This window comes from Gossypium hirsutum, chromosome A13 (assembly GCF_007990345.1).
Source record: "Gossypium hirsutum isolate 1008001.06 chromosome A13, Gossypium_hirsutum_v2.1, whole genome shotgun sequence".
Taxonomy (NCBI): domain Eukaryota; kingdom Viridiplantae; phylum Streptophyta; class Magnoliopsida; order Malvales; family Malvaceae; genus Gossypium; species Gossypium hirsutum.
In genome coordinates this window covers 105,209,153-105,229,032 of record NC_053436.1, presented here as the reverse complement: position 1 = coordinate 105,229,032, position 19,880 = coordinate 105,209,153, and the positions used below count along the sequence as shown (strand labels likewise).

At 30.6% G+C, this 19,880-nt stretch overlaps 1 long non-coding RNA gene across 1 annotated transcript; it reads left to right on the top strand.

Annotated features, from left to right (window-relative positions):
* Nucleotides 1–573: 573 nt before the first annotated feature.
* LOC107893913 (uncharacterized) lies at nt 574–7,431 on the top strand. Its single transcript, XR_005907854.1, has 4 exons — nt 574–755; nt 3,338–3,389; nt 3,652–3,706; nt 7,205–7,431. It is a non-coding gene; the product is annotated as an uncharacterized lncRNA (long non-coding RNA).
* The last annotated feature ends 12,449 nt before the right edge of the window (nt 7,432–19,880 follow it).

The following is a 19,880-nucleotide window of genomic DNA, read 5'->3' as shown; positions in this document are numbered from 1 at the left end:
AAGTTTTACTTGATTTAATTTAATTTTGTTAAATTAAGGAAGTCGATTACCTTGATCCAATCCAAACTAATCTTAATGATATATTACTATAAACAGTTTAGATGTCAAAGATTAATTTGTAACCGTCCAAAATATCAGCAATAATCAAAATCTAAGAATATTTGTTGTCAAAATTTATCAACTCAAACACAATAAATTTCTGAGTTGAATAGCGCTAAACACCAATGCGCACTGCTTAAAAATTAACTTAACATATTTAAAGTATTACACTGTGTTTGGTTCGCCGTATTACCCAATCCATTACGCCTCGATTACGTGCGTATTACATTACGCCCCTATTCCGGCGTTTGGTTCGCTGTAATAGGTATTACGCGCGTAATCGGTTACGCCCCTAATCCCCAAATTCTCGTGTTTTCCAATCCCTTCCCAAATCGCTGTATTAGCTATTACTTCCGGCCTCCCTCCCCATCTCTCTGCTTTACCCTCCCTCCCTACCCGACCCTCTCCTCTTCCGTCCTAATCATTTTCTCCTCCCATTTCCCACTGCTTTCGTTGATTATTCTGTCGTCATCGTTTCTTCTCGTCTCGGCGTCTAATTTCCCTTCCCCATTTCCTCCCAACCCTATCTGCGCCGCACACCAAAACTCTCTCTTTTTCTCTTCAATATATTCACAAAATTGGAAATTCCTGATAGCTTAATCCATTGAAAAAAGAGTGAAGCGTTTTTCGGGTCATCACGTAGCATCCAATATCAGGTGAGTTTTAATTCTGACCTAAAATAATCTGCCAATTGTAGTACATGTATCTCAATGTTTTTCCCAATTGTAGATAACCCCTCTGCATGCTTTTCTCTTTACTTTTTTAAGCTTAATCGTCACCTTAAGTGTTACCTGTTTTAGTTCCTACAAGTTAATTTCTGCTGAAATTGCTATTTTATTTTATTCATTGTTGCTTATTTCATCGAGATTATTGTGTATATGGATGCACTGCTTTTAAAGCTGCTTTCATTGGAATTATTGTATAATTGCGCTTGTGGCTTTTTACTCTTCAGTAGTTTAATGCTGATTTCATGGTTATGAATCTTTTATTCTTCAGTAGTTTTAGTTATCGAACGAGGTTATATTAGAAAAAGAACGAAGCATAAAACGAATATTAGACCAAAGAAAGAAAAAAGATGGCAACTGAACATTTGTAATCTGCAATTTTCTCTTTTACTTCCATTGTTGCCTCTGCATAATTTTCAACTTTACTTAAAAGGAAAGAAGAATATATTCCAATAGGGATTCAATTAAAAGGGTAGACCAAAAATGGAAAGGCAGAGATATTGGTCTGGGATTTTCATTTTGTAAAGCTAATTGATGATTGCTCAACTTGTCCACTATCAACCCCTATTTTCTGTCACCAATTAAAAGAAAAAAAAAAGAGTCAATGATTTCATCAAAAGATGTGGCTTTTCATTTGATATCATAGATGTTTGATCCTATTTTTATTAATAAAATTCATCAAAAGAACATTTTCCTTGTGCAAGAATTCTCCATTCAAGACTACCAGAATATATTCCATTTATATGGACAGTGACATAGCCATTAACAATGTCAACTAGAGTTTGCTTTTAAAAATATATAAATACCAAGAATTGTGTTCACCATTGGTGTGCATAAAAACTGAGAAGGAGAGAGGTCTTACATGATGAAAAGAGTCGTGTTTGGTAGCCAATGATGACTTGCCTGCATCTTTCAAAGAGGTTCAAAATCTCTGTATCAACCATGGAAAAGAACCAGAAGCTCTTTGTGAGGGTGCCAGGCAGTCACCTTGGCTAATCTAACAGGTTCTTGTCCCTCATGTTAGACTTTCTCTGCTTTGTCAATTATATATCTGAAATTATTTATTTTTTTATAAAAAAAAGGGGTCATAGTCTGATATATGAACAACCTGGGAAGATTCTCAGGTACTCAAAACTTTGGTATAATATGAAATGACATGTATTTCTGAGTATTTGCATAATCCAAAATAATAGTAATACATTGAAGTGATTTTGATTGAAATGAAGTTTTTGTGTGTTCACTGATCAAAAAGTTATGATAATGAGGCCTTGGCATTGGATCATGATAAAAAGGTAACACTTGTATCATACTAATAAATTCTGCAAATTTACATCTTGTAGATGCCATCAAGTATTAGATGACTTTTTAAATATACAGTGAAATTCTGCTCATTATAAATATTATATACATATATACAGTGAAATTTTGCCTTGCGGACTTCATTTAAATTAAGAAAGCTTACAAAAGACACTCCCTTTCCATTTTTTGTTATTCTTTGTTGTGAGTTGGAGAAAGAATAAACAGGAAACTGTTTGCAGATTTTGCTTTATTTTTTCTGTACAGTATGGGGGCTTGGTTCTTTATTAGGAAGAATTATTGTAATGAAAAGAGGACACTTGCTCCTATCCTAACAGCCATTCCCTTTTTTAATGTTTAACAATGTTGCTTCTTTCTCTTTTAATTATCTCTTGGATACTGGCCAAGGAACATCAAATGATGATTACTTTGTTCGATCCTAAGCTTTGTCTTAACTATGAACCTCTAGAATCTAGATAATTGCATGCTATTGCTCATGCTATGAACTAGAAATTTTTGGTCATGTTTGATGATTGCATATCTAAAGCAAATGATGTTTCTCCTACATTCTTCAGCCAAATCATTGGCTAAATTAGCTTATCAATTGTTGTTGTCTCCTTTTGAAATTAGGTTTGATGGATAAATTATGAGCATCAAATCACTTTTGAAGTTAGTTTGAATCTTTTTGCTCGGTTGATGATACATATGCCTGCATTGTGTTGTTTGCTAATGGGGATGAATGTGGGGGAATTAGAGGCCAGTGGTTTGTTATGTATTAACTGAGTGCAACTTACTACATGTAGGATGTTAGGCACTGAATTTACTTAATATGGTTGGTTTTATGGTTGTGCCATGACTGCTTCCAGCATTCTTGAAAAACAAAAGAAAAATTATTATCTAGTCTTCTCATATTGTAATGAAAAGAGGACACTTGCTGGTTCGGCCTTTTATTAGGAAGAAAAGGGAGGTGAGAACTAATTACAAATAATGAGGGAAATGAGGAGGCAGTTCAGTGTAGGTTATTGAACTTGGAATTGGGTTTAATGGTTTGTCGCCTGGTATCATACAGAACAAAGAAAATCCAGTGAATCCTTTGAAAGCTATGCAATTGGACTTAATAGTTTCATAGTTCCCTCTTTTTGTGTTCCTGCTTATCAGTATCTGCTATAAGCCTATAACCAGTGGCTAAATGTTTTATTTTTCTTATGTTTTTACAGTAAGAGAGAGGTTAATAAGAAAGTTCTCAAAGTTCCTGGAATAGAGCAGAAGGTAAGACTACTCTAGAAAGTTAACGGTCCATTTAAGTACTTAAAAGGTGATTGTTGCATAATTGTAAGTATTGATGATTGGTAGGCAAGGGGATTTAATAAACTATCTAGATACTGTTTTGATTGATATCATATTTAAAATATGGCTCATGGATGATGATTGGTGTATGGTTGTTCTGTGCTTTGATATACTATATTTAGCTATAGCATAAATATTTTCCCCCAAAAAAAAAAGGTTGATCCGAGCACTTTTCTCATTACAGGTAACATTTTTCCAACACTTCCACATCGCAGTCGTCCCAGATTTGAGCATTACAGGTTAATATTGATGTAGCAGGTTCTGTTGTTTCCCAAATGAATATGGTTTTGTTTGTATGTTTGTAATGCTCATTAAAGCTTTTGTTTGTATGGTTATGGTTATTGTTGCATGACCATTGTTCTTTTTGAATTTATCAGCCAAGTTATATGTTTTTACTATTAGGTAACATTTTTTTTAAAGAGCATTATGCCTACAAATCTTTTATGAGATAAATTTGTACATGTAAATGAGATAAAAGTTATATATTTTTTATGAAATTATATTACCATTTAAAATGTTATTATCTAGTTTTAAAACTTCAATTTCATTATTAAACTAAATCTTCATTCTTCATTTTATTTATTTTGAAATTAGAAAACCTTAACTAAACTAATCATCAATAAAAAAAAATTTCAATGATCAAACTTTGAACATGCTTTAAGTAACTAATCAATATATTTATACGATATCATTTTAGGTCAATTAATTTGGGTGATTTTAATTAACTAATCAATATATTTAAATGTCCAAATTATAATGAGTTTAGTTATAATCTAACAAATACCAACCTTCAAATTTTACCTCAATTAATTTTACCTCAATTATACATAATATATTAAAATTTAATATAAGTTTTTGAAGAAATTAAATGCTCATGGATTATAATTAACCTTTTATGCACGCAATACATGTTATTTAAAACAAATGTTAATTGATTCAAACATTATTTTTCCCCTATAATGGAAATAATGTTATCTTAATTATAAAAATGGATAAATGGACTGAAATTTATTATTGTCTAATTCTATCTTAGATTTTAAGTCAATTACATTATACATAAAATATTCCTCATTCATAATATGATTTCCCTATAATACATAAATTATAATTGTGAAAGTGTAAGGAAGTTTTTAAAATTAACGTATATATAATATGATAAATAAAATTATACAAATTTTACTTAAAAAGTCAAATTTGGCTGTTAAATTAATAAATTCTATAGAATTCTGAAATTTTAATAATAATAATTTTTTGATGAAAAAATGCTAAACATGTATTTTAAACTTGATACTAGACAGATAAGTAACAATTCTTGTAAAAAATAAGTCCTCTTCAAAGTTATATATATTTTTACAAAATGAAATTACCATTTAAAATGTTATAAAAGTTATAAAACTTCAATTTCATTATTAAACCAAATTCTCATTCTTCATTTTACTTATTTTGAAATAAGAAAACCTTAATTAAACTAATCATCAGTAATTAAATATACTCTTTCATTATTATTTGGGTGATTGATAAAGAAATGAAATTAAAGTTGCAACGATATCATTTAGTAGATAATTTTTTGCTTCGTGTGTTCTAAATTTGTGCTGTTTATTTTTATTTGATAATGTGTAATTGCAACTTCAATTCTTTGATAGTGTGTTCTAATTTTAAAATGTTGCAGTAATGGCTCGTCTGCCTTTAATTGCACAAAGTGTGAGGCGTAAAAGAATTAGTATTGCTGTGACAATATGGTTGGAAATCTGTAGAATCGCGATTTGGTTCTTATTTAGAATGGGTGCCAGCCTTAGCCTACATAGACCAAGGATTAGGTCCTATGCCGTAGATTTTTATGCAAAACGGAATTATGTGAATAGGCTTGTATATGCTAGTGACGAGACCTGTATTGAACAAGTTAGGATGAATAGAGCTGCCTTTTTTAAATTATGTGAGATGTTAGAATCGATAGGGGGATTGAAGTCGACAAGGTTCATGCTTGTTGACGAGCAAGTAGTAATGTTTTTACATATCATCTCCCATCACCTGAAAAATCGAGTTATCAAGCATCACTTTAGAAGGTCCGGGGAAACTATTAGCAGAGCATTTCATAGTGTTTTAAATGCTGTCATACGCTTGCAAGATGTGTTATTTAAAAACCCGGAGCCAATTACAGCCGATTCTTTTGACACAAGGTGGAAATGGTTTAAGGTATAGGACTAAGTTTTATATATAGCTTCAACAACATTTACTTGATTTAGATTTAAATTAGTATTCTAACTCAAGGTTTTATATCATGTGATATAGAATTGCTTAGGTGCTCTTGATGGAACCCACATCAAGATTAGGGTTCCAACAGTTGATAAACCTAGATATCGGACGCGAAAAGATGACATAGCAACAAATATGCTAGGTGTTTGTACACCTGAGATGCAATTTGTTTATGTTCTTCCTGGTTGGGAAGGTTCAGTTGCTGATGGACGGGTTCTTCGAGATGCCATTAGTAGAAGACATGGATTAAAAGTTCCTCATGGTAAAGTGTATAGTTAGAGGACTTTGATTTATTCATTAAGATCACACTTTGTGTGCTGAATTAATCATTTTTTAATATGAAACTTATTTTATAGGTTGTTATTATCTAGTTGATGCTGGATACACAAATTGTGAGGGATTTCTTGCACCATTTAGAGGACAACGATATCATTTGAACGAGTGGCGTCAGGGTTATCAGCCAAGTTCTCCGCAAGAGTTTTTTAATATGAAACATGCCTCAGCACGTAATGTCATTGAAAGATGCTTTGGCTTATTAAAACTTAGATGGGGAATACTTAGGAGTCCATCGTTCTATCCTGTAAGGGTGCACAATAGAATTATTATTGCATGTTGTTTGCTCCATAATTTTATTCGAACCCATATGAGTAGTGATCCCATTGAAGCGGAGGTGGGAGAAGGATTACCTACAATTAATGTGGTGGATGACGATGAACCGAATATCACAAATATTCATCCATCGGATGCTTGGGCTACTTGGAGGATGGAACTAGCCAACCAAATGTTTGATGAATGGCAAGCATCTAGAAATTAGTTTGTGAAACTTTTGTGAAACTTTTGTATTGATTTTTGTATTGTACTAAACTACAGAAATTATAATATAATTTCTTCTAATTCAGCATGTGTTATAATTTTAAATTTTTTGTGCTATGGAACTTTTGATTCATGATATTCAACTTAATTACTTAGATTTTATAAAGTGTTGACCTTTTGAATCATGATATTAAAATAGTAATTAATATAATTTATTTTTTTTGTTCTTAAGATCATTATGTCAGGTGTTCCAGAATCAAATGCTCAAGCTTCTCGAGGAAGCAAAAGAAAATGGGTTCCCGAGGAAGATGCAGCATTAGTTTCCAGCATGGTGGACCTGCACAATGTTGGAACATTTAATGCTGATACCGGGTTCAAAGCCGGTTATTTGAACGAGTTGGAAAGAATGCTACAAACGGTTTTACCAAATGCAATGTTGAAGGCGAAACCTAATATTGAATCAAGGATTAGGTTACTTAAAAGGGAGTGGTCAATCGTCTACGACATGCTTAATGGCCAAAACAATAGCGGTTTTGGTTGGGACGAGCATAGGCAGCTCGTTGTTACTGAAGATGCGGTTTGGGAGTCCTATTTAAAGGTAAGATTATTTCAAGTCTTTATTATATTATTTTTACCAAACTTACGACTAATATGATTTCCTCATTTTTTAGAGTCACAAAGAAGCCGCCCAATTCAGATTTCGTACTTTCCCTTACTATGACCAGCTTACTACCATATACGCAAGAGATCGAGCAACTGGGAGAGATGCTCAAATAGCTGCTGATGTTCTTGAAGAAATACATGCTGATGATAAACGTACTACAGATATGAATGAAGAGAGAAACACATTCTATGACTGCGAAGCTGACGTCTCTTTAGATGACATGGATGTTTCTGGTACGGATCCGCGAGGAGATCGAGACCAAGGGGGTTCCTCATCTTCAAACAAGAGAAAGAAGAAATCTGATGCTCGTGATAATGTGTTTTCTTCATTTAATGAGGCTGCCACTTTGTTCGGGGAGAAAATCCAGGCCGTTGGCGATCAAATCAGTAGGAGTTTTGCCTCCGAGGTGGTAGTTCAGCAGAAGTCAGAACAACATATGGAAGAGAGAGCTTCAAATTTATATTCAGCCTTATGGTCAATTGAAGGTTTAACCGACGATCAGCGATATGATGCATTGAGTAAAATTCCCGACCATCCAACTCAAATGATCGTTTTCTTTAGTTTACCTTCAGTTGCCCGATTGGAATGGGTTAGGAGATTTCTTTCTTACCATTAAATATCAATGTTCAAACTTTTTGATGTTGTAAACTATATAACATATGGATTTTAATGTACAATTTAGGTTTCATCTAACCTTTTCTTAATATAAGTTAATTATGTTTATGCATAATATAATTCTCAAGTTATATATTGATTTTAGTAAATTCATATAAGAACATTTTATTATTAAGAATTTTATGAAATTATATATCACTATATAATTATATTTAATATTAATTATTTTAAATTGTATAAATTCATATAAGAAAATTTTTATTATCAAGAATTTTATGAAATTATATATTATTATTAAATTATATGTAATAATTATTATTTTAAATTATACAAATTCATAAACTATAATCATATTAGTTATAATAATTTTAAATTTTATTAAATCATATATTTAATTAAATCATATTTAATATTAATTATTTGAAATTTTCTTTTATAGTATCATATATTATGATTTGAGTAAATTCATAGAAGAATTTTATTTATTAAGAATTTTATTAAATTATATATTTTAATTATAATATATTTAATAATAATTATGTTAATTTATATTTTACAGTATCATATATTATGATTTGAGTAAATTCATATTAAATTATATATTTTAATTATAATATATTTAATAATAATTATGTTTAAATATGATTAAATTATTTATTATTGATATTAATCTTATTAAAATTTAAATAACAATAACAATAATAATTTACCAAAACAAATTTATGCTAATTATTAAGAATTTTATTAAATTATATATTTTAATTAAAATATATTTAATAATAATTATGTTTAAATATGATTAAATTATTTATTATTGATAATAATAATCTTATTAAAATTTAAATAACAATAACAATAATCATTTACCAAAACAAATTTCTGCTAAGGGTATTCTAGTCATTTTAGTTTTTTTCATTATGCTATTACACCTCTATTACACTCAACCAAACACAGGATTACTATTACGCCTCTATTCCATTACATTCAACCAAACAGTTGATTTGCTATTACACAGCTTTTCCATTACACCTCTATTCCATTACACCTCTAATCCAATACACCTCTAATCCAATACAGCGAACCAAACGTGCTCTTAATTCTCTATCATAGACATGATATTAAAGAAAATTAGCATAAAAAAAAATTCAAACCTTCTTATTGCTACAGCTACGTATAGCTATTTAGTTGAGTGCGAATTTAAGTGATCATGCTAATAGCATAATAAAACTGCATCACCTACTTGATATAATTCTTGCGCATTTTGATTAAAGTAAGGTAAACTTATTGCATAAACTTAAACTATAAAATAAACTTAAATTGTAATTTTTCTTTTAAGTTAATACTTAAATTTTTTTATTAAAAGTTTTACTAAAGTTAATCAAAGTGCTATGTTTTGTTGCCCAAATTACTCCAATCGTTAAAAATTTTTCTTACTAATCATTTTGCGGCACATGACAACTTTTAACTAAAAAATCCAAAAAAAATTGAATATTATTTCTATAAGTTTTTTAAAAAAAATTATAAATATATTCATCTTTTTTGTTTCACCCAAAAACTTCGGTTACAAAAAATTCAAGAACTCGTTGAAAAACTCGTCCAAACCCAGCTTTTGGTGACAAAACCTAGATTCTGATGAGCTTCTTTCCCCTTTTAAAACCTCAATTTTGATTTCTTTTTCACCCCGATTCCTTCATAATAACTTTCTTCGTTTTCTTTTATATACTTTGCATAAAATAATTAAAGTTGGGTTAACTTGCATTATGAAATAGAAACCCTTTAAAACATGAAACTCAAATACTTAAAAAAAAAGCTGAGTAAAAAAATGGTAAGATGATTGCAAAAAAAATTATCTAACGATGAATAAAAGTGTATTAAAAGAGAAGAAAGAATCGTGGCTAGAGAGAAGGTAAAAAATTGAAAAGTTTTAATTTAATGAGTTTTTATAATTTAATTTAATTTAATTTAATTCTATTCTTTTAACTTAAAAGTGTCACCTGTCACAAAATAATTGATTAAGAGATTTTTTTAACTGTTAGAGTAATTTAGATAACGAAGTATAGTTTAGATACCATTTAATGATTTAAACATTAAATTAATTTGGTCCTGGACATAATTAGAGTTACTTTATATATCTGTTCTAACAATTTGATTTTGATTGTTTTAGCATAGTCATTATAAAATTTCTTACAGATTTTGGTTTTAGTGTTTACGGTTTTTGAGTAAATTCATATTAAGTGTCCAAGAATAAGATTACAACAAATTTTGAGTAAATTAGGCTTAAATTAGAGCTTGAATCGATTAAATAGGGAATTCATTTCTAGACTAAGAGATCTAAGTTCAAAATCAAATTACATAAACAATTTTGGGGCACTTTTACGTTTTACTATGTTAGTGAAGAAGTTGTTATAATCTACCAATGATGCAGATCAGTCCATTAAATTTCCAAGGTATACCATTTCATACTAGTCCATACTGAAATATTCTTGTTGGTTGTTTATGTTGAATCCGACCTTATATATGAACCAATGATGATATACATGAATACGAATCTGATCCCTATCTTGCAGCTTAATTATGATGCAGATGAACTGAATTCCTAAATTATACAATTCCAATGTCATTAGCTCACAATCCACAGAATAACAATTCCATTGCCTTGGTATTAACTTATCCTAAGAATGTTTACTGGTATTCTTGCAAATAAACAAAACAATCCAAAAGCCATAGCTTATTTAAAGTATTCATGACGTGATATCATAGAAATTTTGCTTTGGAAACCATTGCTAGTGCATCAGTAAATAAATTTCAGACATTGTCATTGCTAGTGCTGCATATATATGAGCCATTTGGTTGAGTGTGAATTAAAGTGATAATGCTAAAACCATAACAAAACTACAGTAATTCTTGCATATTTGGTTAAAGTAAGTCAAACTCATAGCATGTTGTAATTAAATTAAGGCTTAAACGATAAATGTACCTGTTGATACAGTGTACAGGAAGGAGGATAATAGGGAGGAATAAGTAGTGGTGCTGAGAAGGTTAGTTCACCTAAAGAGGCGGAGAGTCAGAAAGGAATAAGAAAATAAACTGATTAATTATAGAGAGGATAATTGCTCAGAGTAACTTTAAGGTCTCAAATGTTTATCATTTTTTTATCATTGGGAGGGTATTTATAGGTTGACATCACGTAATATGTGAAGAATGTGCACCATGAGGTCCATTCTATTATGCCTTCGATCAATATGAGGTTGTTATGCCAAGGTGAATCCTTATTGCCTTGAGGGTGTATTCACACTTAAGTAGTGTTTACACCTAAAAAGTAAGTGTTTGTCTTATCTTAGAAGAGCGAGAATGGCTTGTTAGGAAGGCCTTCCAAGCATGTTGGTCATGAGTACAGAAGGTTGATACTTCTTTGGTCAGAACGGATGGTTAAGTAGGGCGCTTTCTCATATGAAGTTAAAGAGAAAGTCAACGCCGTCTGTCTTGCTGATACGTGTACAAGTTAAGGAAAGATCTAACATTACTTAAACTTTTTTGTATCACAAGAGATAATTGTACTCTGAAAAAATCTCTTAACCAATTATTTTGTAATACATAATAATTTTTAACTAAAAAAATCCAAAACATAATTGAGTAGAAAAAAATTACAAGATGATTTCAAAAAGAAGTTACCTAACTATATTCTATCTAAGTTAGCCAATCATTTAAAAAAAAAACATTTTAGCCAATAATTTAAAAGAGCTAAGTAGAAAAAAGTGGCAAGATGATTGCAAAAAGAAGTTATTTAAAAGTTAAAAAAAGTGTATTAAAAGAGAAGGAATAATTGTGGGGAGAGAATGTAAAAAATCGAAAAGGTTTAATTTAATTAAATTTATTTTTTGTAATTTAATTTAAATTTTTTAATTTAAAAGTGTCACGTATCACAAAATGATTAGTTAAAAGATTTTTTTTTTTAACGATTGAAATAATTTAGATAGCATAGTATAATATAACTATCACTTGTAAAAAAAATTTAGATACCAACTTTAAAAAAGTGATATAGTTTTAATATCATTTGGCGATTTAAACCTTAAATTAATTTAATCTTGAGATTCAATCTTACATTATATATGAATAAATATTTGGAATGAACCATCAGTTATGATAATTTAAATTTTTTTCTGTTCTAGCATATTCATTTTTAAATTTCTTAAGGAATTTAAGTTTAATGTTTACGATTTTTAAATAAATTGATAGTTGAATACTAAATCTCTAAACTACAAAATCAAAGATCAAAATTGTAACAACGCATGCAACAATCTTGCTTATACGTACCACGTTGGAAAATATGTATGTTAGTGAAGTTGTTATAATCTGCCAATGTTGCAGATCAGTCCATTAAATTTTCAAGGTGTACCATTACATACTAGTCCATACTGTAATATTCTTGTTGGTTATCCAAATATATTTATGTTGAATCCGACCTTACATATAAACCAATGATGATATATATGAAGAGGAATCTGATCCCTATCTTGCAGCTTAATTATGATGCAGATGAATTGATCAAAATTTCCAAATTATACACGTTCCATAGTCATTAGCCCACAATCCACAGAAAGATCAAACCCATATTCATAACCTCTCACCCATTATTAAACAAATCTACTCCTTGAAAGGTAACATTTCTTAAAACTGAAAATGAAATGATTAAATATTAATCATATGGTTAGGTAGTTCTGCACTTTTCCTAGCCTGTTTCTTCTTCTTTTGGCCCAGTGATCACAGCTGTATGCATGTATATATACATAGGAATAAGGTTTGCAGATGTACTAATAGTAAAATAATTAAAGGCTTTGCTTCTTCTGACTGGAATTAAAGGATTACTTGAGTGAAAAAGAAGCAGCTGCAATTAGAAATCTACACTACCATGGGTGCCTAACTTAGGTGCAAAATGGCTCTTCAACAATAATTTAATAATACAGATGCAAATTTGAAAAGCAAGCAAGGCATTATCTAGCATAAGACCAGTCAGAAATCAAGATGTTGACTGGATTCTGATTCTAAAGTTTTGGAAGCCTACCAAAGTGGGGGGCTTGACCTTTCAACAAATGAATCTCCCCCTTCTTTTACTGTGAGCAATGAAAGTAATTAACTAGGGAACTTTTCTCACTTTATCTCCAATTGCATGCTTGGTTTTTTATGGTCTTTGAATCTTCAATATTATCCATCTATCTTAGGTTACTAGGCATGTAGCCCATTTCAAAGCATGAATTGTCTTTTTAACTCAGATGCTTACTAGCCAAAACCTATAAGCAATTATCATTCAAATGTTGAAGAATCAATTTGCTTTGGAATATTTTTTGAGTTTGTATTATATCTGATTCTTCTCTTATAAGCTGAGCAGTGAAAAAAAATGAATGGATGTTTTGCTAAAGACTGGATGGAGGAGGTTTAGTGGCATGATGCATTTAACAGTTTAACTGAGAAAAAAAGCCTTACAGATTTTAGAAAAACTAAAAATATCATGGAGGCTGTTTGTTCCCTTTATTAAAAATGAGTAAATTAGTCCTCTACAATAAATCAAAAAGTAAATTAGTCATTTCAGTTAAAATTTTCATTCATTTCTACTGATTAAAACTTGTATAGCTGACAGAATAATCAGACAAATAGCTCTGGTTTTTCGCTATTCAAGAATTCTTGTTTAAGAAGTTCATACCATCCATACATAGTGTTTTGATCTAAGATTTCAATTCTTCCATGTTTCAGAAGTAGCATATTATTTCATGGAGTTAAGGTCCAAAATATGGAAGAAACAGGTGTTTCCACATCTCTACCACCTAGTCGATTCCGTTCCACTTAATCTCTATTTCATGACCACATATCTTTCCAGCTAAGTAATGGGAATTACACAGTGTGTCACATGTACCTCACATCAACATACAATGACTAGTTTTTAACCATAGAAATGGATAAAAATTTTAATAGAATGATCAGTTTACTCTTTGATCTAACTTATAAAGATTAATTTGTTCATTTTTAAGTAAAAGAGATAAAATGTAATCAAATCCTTAGTTATATTACTCTCATACATAATATACATTATATAAGGCAGAATACCTAAACACTCACACTATATATCGTAGCTTTGCGTTAGATATCAACCCAAATTTTATTTAGCAATATTAAGTTCGGATTCAATTATAGATTGCTAGATGATAATTAAGTTTATTTAAAATGTAAATATTCTGAAGTTTTAGTGACATAAGATTTTTTGTTGATCAAATAGTAGTTCTATCGGTAGAGATGAATCCTCACTGAATTGTATTGTGAACAGAGTTTGTAACATTATCTATGTATTAGGGGAGTGATTTTTTTATCTTTTCTGGACCGTCTCGTCTTGTTATTTTTCTGCTTACGAATTCTTAATCCTCTAATCATATTTGCTCTCAACATTAGGATGATCTTCACATAGACAAGTAAGAAGCCCCAATTTTGAGCACAGTTGATTAATTAAACACACTTATATATATGTAAAGGAGAGCCTGTGGACATATGTGTATGTATGTCTATATGTAGTTAAGTACAGTAATGATGGTTTACATGAACTTGGTTAAATGATTCCTTAGCCGGCAAACAAGATTTTAAATCTCCACTATAGATGGATTAGCATGGTCTGGTCTAGCTGAAATGAAAGAATCTGAACTGTGTACACTACAGTGTGAGTATTCAATAAGACTGAAAGTTATGTAAAACACAAAGTATTATATTGGAAAATAAAAAGAGGGGCTCATAGCACATTGCCCCCATTCTAATGCTGCCAAAATATGAGATTCTGATGTGACTAAACAATGCAGCTTAAAAGAGAAAACTAAACCTGAGATTATATCTGCCTGGACAAACACTATTCTGCAATATATTATGCTTCAAAAGAAAGCTTTCTCAGATTACCATTAATTAATTAAGATTTTCTTCTGGTTATTAGCCATTCGAATAACACAGTCCAGCTGGTTTAATGCGTCTAGATAGATGAAAATGGACGAATTGCTAATTAATTAATGAAAAAAAGTGTAAGATAAGAAATCAAAAGAAAGGGAAAGAAAAAGTAATGCCTGGAGGAGCTGAGAACCATTGTAGAGTACTAGAATGTAGAGTGGGGTATAATTGAATGAGAATCGAAGGGTTTAAATAGATGTGTTGCGAGTTGTCCAAGCAGACAGCATAGAACTGAACCATCAATTATGTTTAAAAGGTTCCCCCATGGGATCCAAAGGAAAAGCACACCACTTGTATTACTTTTAATGGTCACCATTCCATGTATACAGCTGTACCAGGAGGCAACAGACAAACAAAAGCATATGTATGCATGCATGCATGCATGTATGTATGTATGTATGTATGTTCTATGCATGGACATTAATGATCCCTTTTTCTTTTTACCTAGTTTGTGCTTTCTAAGACTAGGCATAGGAAGAGCATTACAAGGGAAAGAGAAAAGGAAAAAGAACCCTTTAAAAGAAATACAACAGTGGGCATTTACATTTACATTTGCATTTTGCATCTGTAATATATGGATATATGGATATATATTTTAAGCTATTGGGAAGTAATAATTAAGTACAGAAGGTGAGATATTTTCATTAAATAATCATATATTACCTGGCATGGAAACACGTGATTAAACGTATTGAACCAACAGATGATTAATATATATACATATGCTTTTGTAAAGCATATTTGTATGTTTCTAAGCAATTTCTAATTAGAAAATATAAACAAAGTGTTCTCATTTATAGCAAGATTCCTTTCTGGAAGACATAAGGGGGGTCCAGTCATCCTATTGACAAAATGCAAAAAAACAAAGAGATTCTACTTATTTATATTTATGCATTTGCTACAAGGAAAAAGGCTCAAGGCTGGATGCCATATCACATACCTTTTAGGACGATTTCAGGAGGTTTTAGAGCCAACCCTCGCCGTTGGTTTCTTTCAAGTGCTTGACAGTACTACACCATTTTTATTATTGTACGGCTTTAACTTCACTTTTCAACAATATTAATCCGAACTTGTGATTTGCTAAGTTGGCTAATTGTTACATATTTACTATCAGTTTCCAGTCGGGAATATATACGTATGTGTATATATATATTTGTCCATAGAAAAGATTGTATTTCTAGTACTACACAAAGGAATTAAAACCTAAAAGGACGTGACTGTGATGCCTGAGTGATAAGAAATGAAATGATATTGATAGATGTGCATGTATTATGCACATCATGTAGTACAATATTTGATGTGTTGGGAGCAAGCCACAGCCCCTATTCGTGGAGATTTGTCAGATTCCATTAACATGCATGCAGGATGCTGTACTCTACTCTTTTGAAACCAAAGCTAGCTTTAATCAATTAAAACCTGAGGAAATTAAACCATCTTGGATTTCATAGCTCAAGCCACCTATTAATTATTACAAATTGATATGAAAGAGGGTAATCTGATCTTTGAAAGAAAATTGCAAAGTATTTCCAGGTTATTTAAGGAACTCCACATTCATTACTGTTTCATCATTTAGGAAGCTCCAATGAAACTGATATCACATGCTTTAAACATTTTTGGCTTTCTGTTGATGTAAATGGTGCTTGCTGGATGCTGGATTGGCATATTGTTCGTGTTGTAGTGTATAAAAAGAAGTAAACAAAACAATCATTTACAGAAACTTGAAAGAACAGAAGCAGTTTTTGTTTGCTATAAGAATTCAGATGATGTTTTATTAATCATTCACAAACTATTAACAACTGATAATAATTGAGGAATAATTTAACAACAAAGAAAGAAAGAAAGAAAGATGATTTGAAAAAAGAAAACTATAGGCTAGAAGGAGAAGTGTGTTGTTGATATGAAGGGCAGAGCAGGAGCAGGAGCAGGTGCAGGGCGGGGCGGGCCTTTGTTTTTCTTTTCAGCCAGCTTGTTGATGATGGATGGCTTCAGAAACACGAGTTGCATGGAAATTAGCAATGAAAGCTGAGGCTCTCTTGTCGATACCGGGCTCAGCAACCACCCTGTGAGTATTGTCTTCATCACTGGGATAAATCTTCCTGGCGGCGCCCCAAGCATCATCCCCATAGGAGTAGTAATCATGGTCTCTACGGCCCTTCTTGCCTTTAAACAAGCTAGTGAAGAAAGAGAAGGACTTCTTGTGCTTGTTCCCACCCATAGCTAAACTATATATGTTTTTTGTGTTTTTTTCGAGTCGCAGAATTTAGCAGGGCGGGTGGATATGGGTGAGTTTTGCAGTGCTGTGAAGTGTGGTTTCGAGGTGGCCCTTTTTATAGCAAGTGACCTGTAATAGAAAAGAATAATTGAGGGGTAAGATGAAGGACACGTGTAGGGATCAGATGAAATATGAAGGGGGTGTGGTGGTGTTGGACTTCATACATCCAACCCATGTGTTGTGGTCCGTTGGCTTGGTTTGGTTGTTTGACTAAGGGAAAAAAAGAAAAAGGAAAGGAATGGTTGGGAGATAAGAACCTGAAGTCTGGGGTCTTTGCCTGTAAATTGTTCCATACCATATACCACTCCATTGCTGAGAATTAAAATGATTGCCAACTTGGCAATACTGTAACACTATATACCTGTATTAGTATTCATCTTGCCTTTCCTTCCATACCATTGGTTTTTGTTTTGTTGCTGGTATATAGTATCAATGATATAATTGGTACCCCAACAGCATCTTGCTACACTTATTGATGGCCAAGGATGAGGAAGAAACTGTTTGCTTTTGTTTTCCAAATGCACATATCATCATTATTTTTATCATGTATTCATCCAAATCAAATCAAATAAATTATTAAAAATTATAAAATATTGTTCAATAAATTTGTTTATTTTTACGAATCAATCGATTTTTTCTCTTTCTTAAATTAGTATCTTAATCCGATCAATCTGATCGACCGATTTAATCCGATTCTAAAAACACTAGTTTTTATTCCGTTATGATCTAAATGTTTTTTTGTTTAGTTCAGTTTGATGTTTAAAAGATAAAAACTTGTGATTATTTAAATTAATTTGAATTGAAATTTATTTTTTATTTAATTTATATTTTTTGTTATTTTTGATAAGTTAAATATAAATATTTTATATATTTAAATATAGTAACTAATATAGTAAAAATAACTTTGAAATATTGGCTGAATGAATTTTAAGAAGACGTAGATTTGAATGCCTTAAATTGATTTAAATGACCAACAAACTGAATTAATTTAAAGCGGTAGAATTCAATTTGATTTTTGGTTTGAATCATAATACCATAGGATAATCACAAATCTTTTTCATAATTGATCTGAATTCAATTTGATATCATCTCTATTGGTGGGCATAAGTTCAAATTTTAATTAAAAGCATGGAGATATTTTGAGTTAAGTTAATTCGAATGGTATCAATTTAAGGTTTAAAATATCATATTATTAAATTATTAGTAATTTTATTTTTTAATTATTTAATTTTAAAAAGTTACAAAATGATTATTAAATTATTCAAAAGTTTTCATTTAAATCATTGAATTATTCAAGAGTTTTTATTTAAGTAGACTTGTTCATGGGTCGGGCAATTCGTCTAAGCCCGAAGGGTTGCTCAAAATTTGGGAAGGTTTGAGTAAAAATATTAGGCCCGCAAAATGAGCTTGGCCAAAAATATTAGGCCCATTTAAAATATGGGCTGAACTTGAATTTAAGGCCCGATCCTAGCCTAACCCGTTTTTAAGTTTATAATACTTTATATTATGTTATTTTTATATATTATGTAATTTAGAACACATTAAAAAAATAAACCTATACTAAATATATAATACTACTCTAATGTAAACATTAAAATAATGTTAAGATGATTATATAAAAATTTTCAATAAATAAAAAATATATGAATTTATTAAATATTAAAATAATATAATATAAATATTTTGAAAAAATTAAAAAAATAATATGGGCAGGCCTAAATGGGTTTGGATTAGTCTTTTACAAATATGGGCGAGTTTGGGCCAAATTTGAAGCCTATATTTTAGGTCGGGTCAGGTTTGGGCAAGCATGAAATATGTTAAAATCATACTTAGGTCCGGCCCGAGCTTGACCTAGCCCATGAGCACCTCTATATCTAAGTGACTAAATGAAAACTTTTGAATAGTTCAATAACTATTTTATAATTTTTTGAAGTTGGTGACGAAAAAATAAATTTTATAATAGTTTAGTAACTTTGGGTGTAATTTATCCTAAATTTTTTATAGTTTTAGCTTGGAACATTTTTGGGTTAGAGTTTGATGCTACGGTTGTTTGAATTAGATAAGTTATGATTTGTATTGGATAGGTTTGGATTAGAGTTGTTTATGAGTTGGGCCCAACCAAAATTTTAAGCTCATTTGTCAGGCTCAGGTTTGGTCCGACCTAAAAAATGGACTTAAAATTTTGTCTAAACTCAACTCATATATAAAAAATACTAAAATTTAGGCCCAGCCTACCAATATTAAATTTTTTATATAATATAATATCTCAAAAATATTAAAAACATTAAAATAAATGTTTCCCAGCAAATTAAAATAAATTAAAAAATATTTATACTTAAATAACAGGTGCAACTTAACAAACAAATGTCTCTAAAACAGTAATAAAATTAACAATAAAATTAAGAGTTATATAATAACATCAAAATAGTAGTAAAATAGTGAAAAATAACAAAAAAATGATAAAAAAAGAGATCAAGAAAACAATAAAAGAAAAACAATAATTTTTATGCATATTCGGGCTGGGCTCAGGCCAAAAAAGCCTTACTTGAGGCTCGACTAGTTTTCTACAACGGTATTATTTTTTTGTCAAAACTCATTTTTTGAGCTTATATTTTTACCAAAATCCTCTCATTTTTCGGTTCAGACTGGGTAGGCCTAGTTTGGATCATTGAATTTTTTATGATTAACTCAAGTCAAATAAGGTTTGAGTTGATCTGATTGAATTTTTCGGATTCGGGTTAGAATTGACGGATGTAGTCATTTGGGGTCAATGTTTGGGCTTACTTTCATAATTATATGTTTGGGCCTCAACGGCGATTTC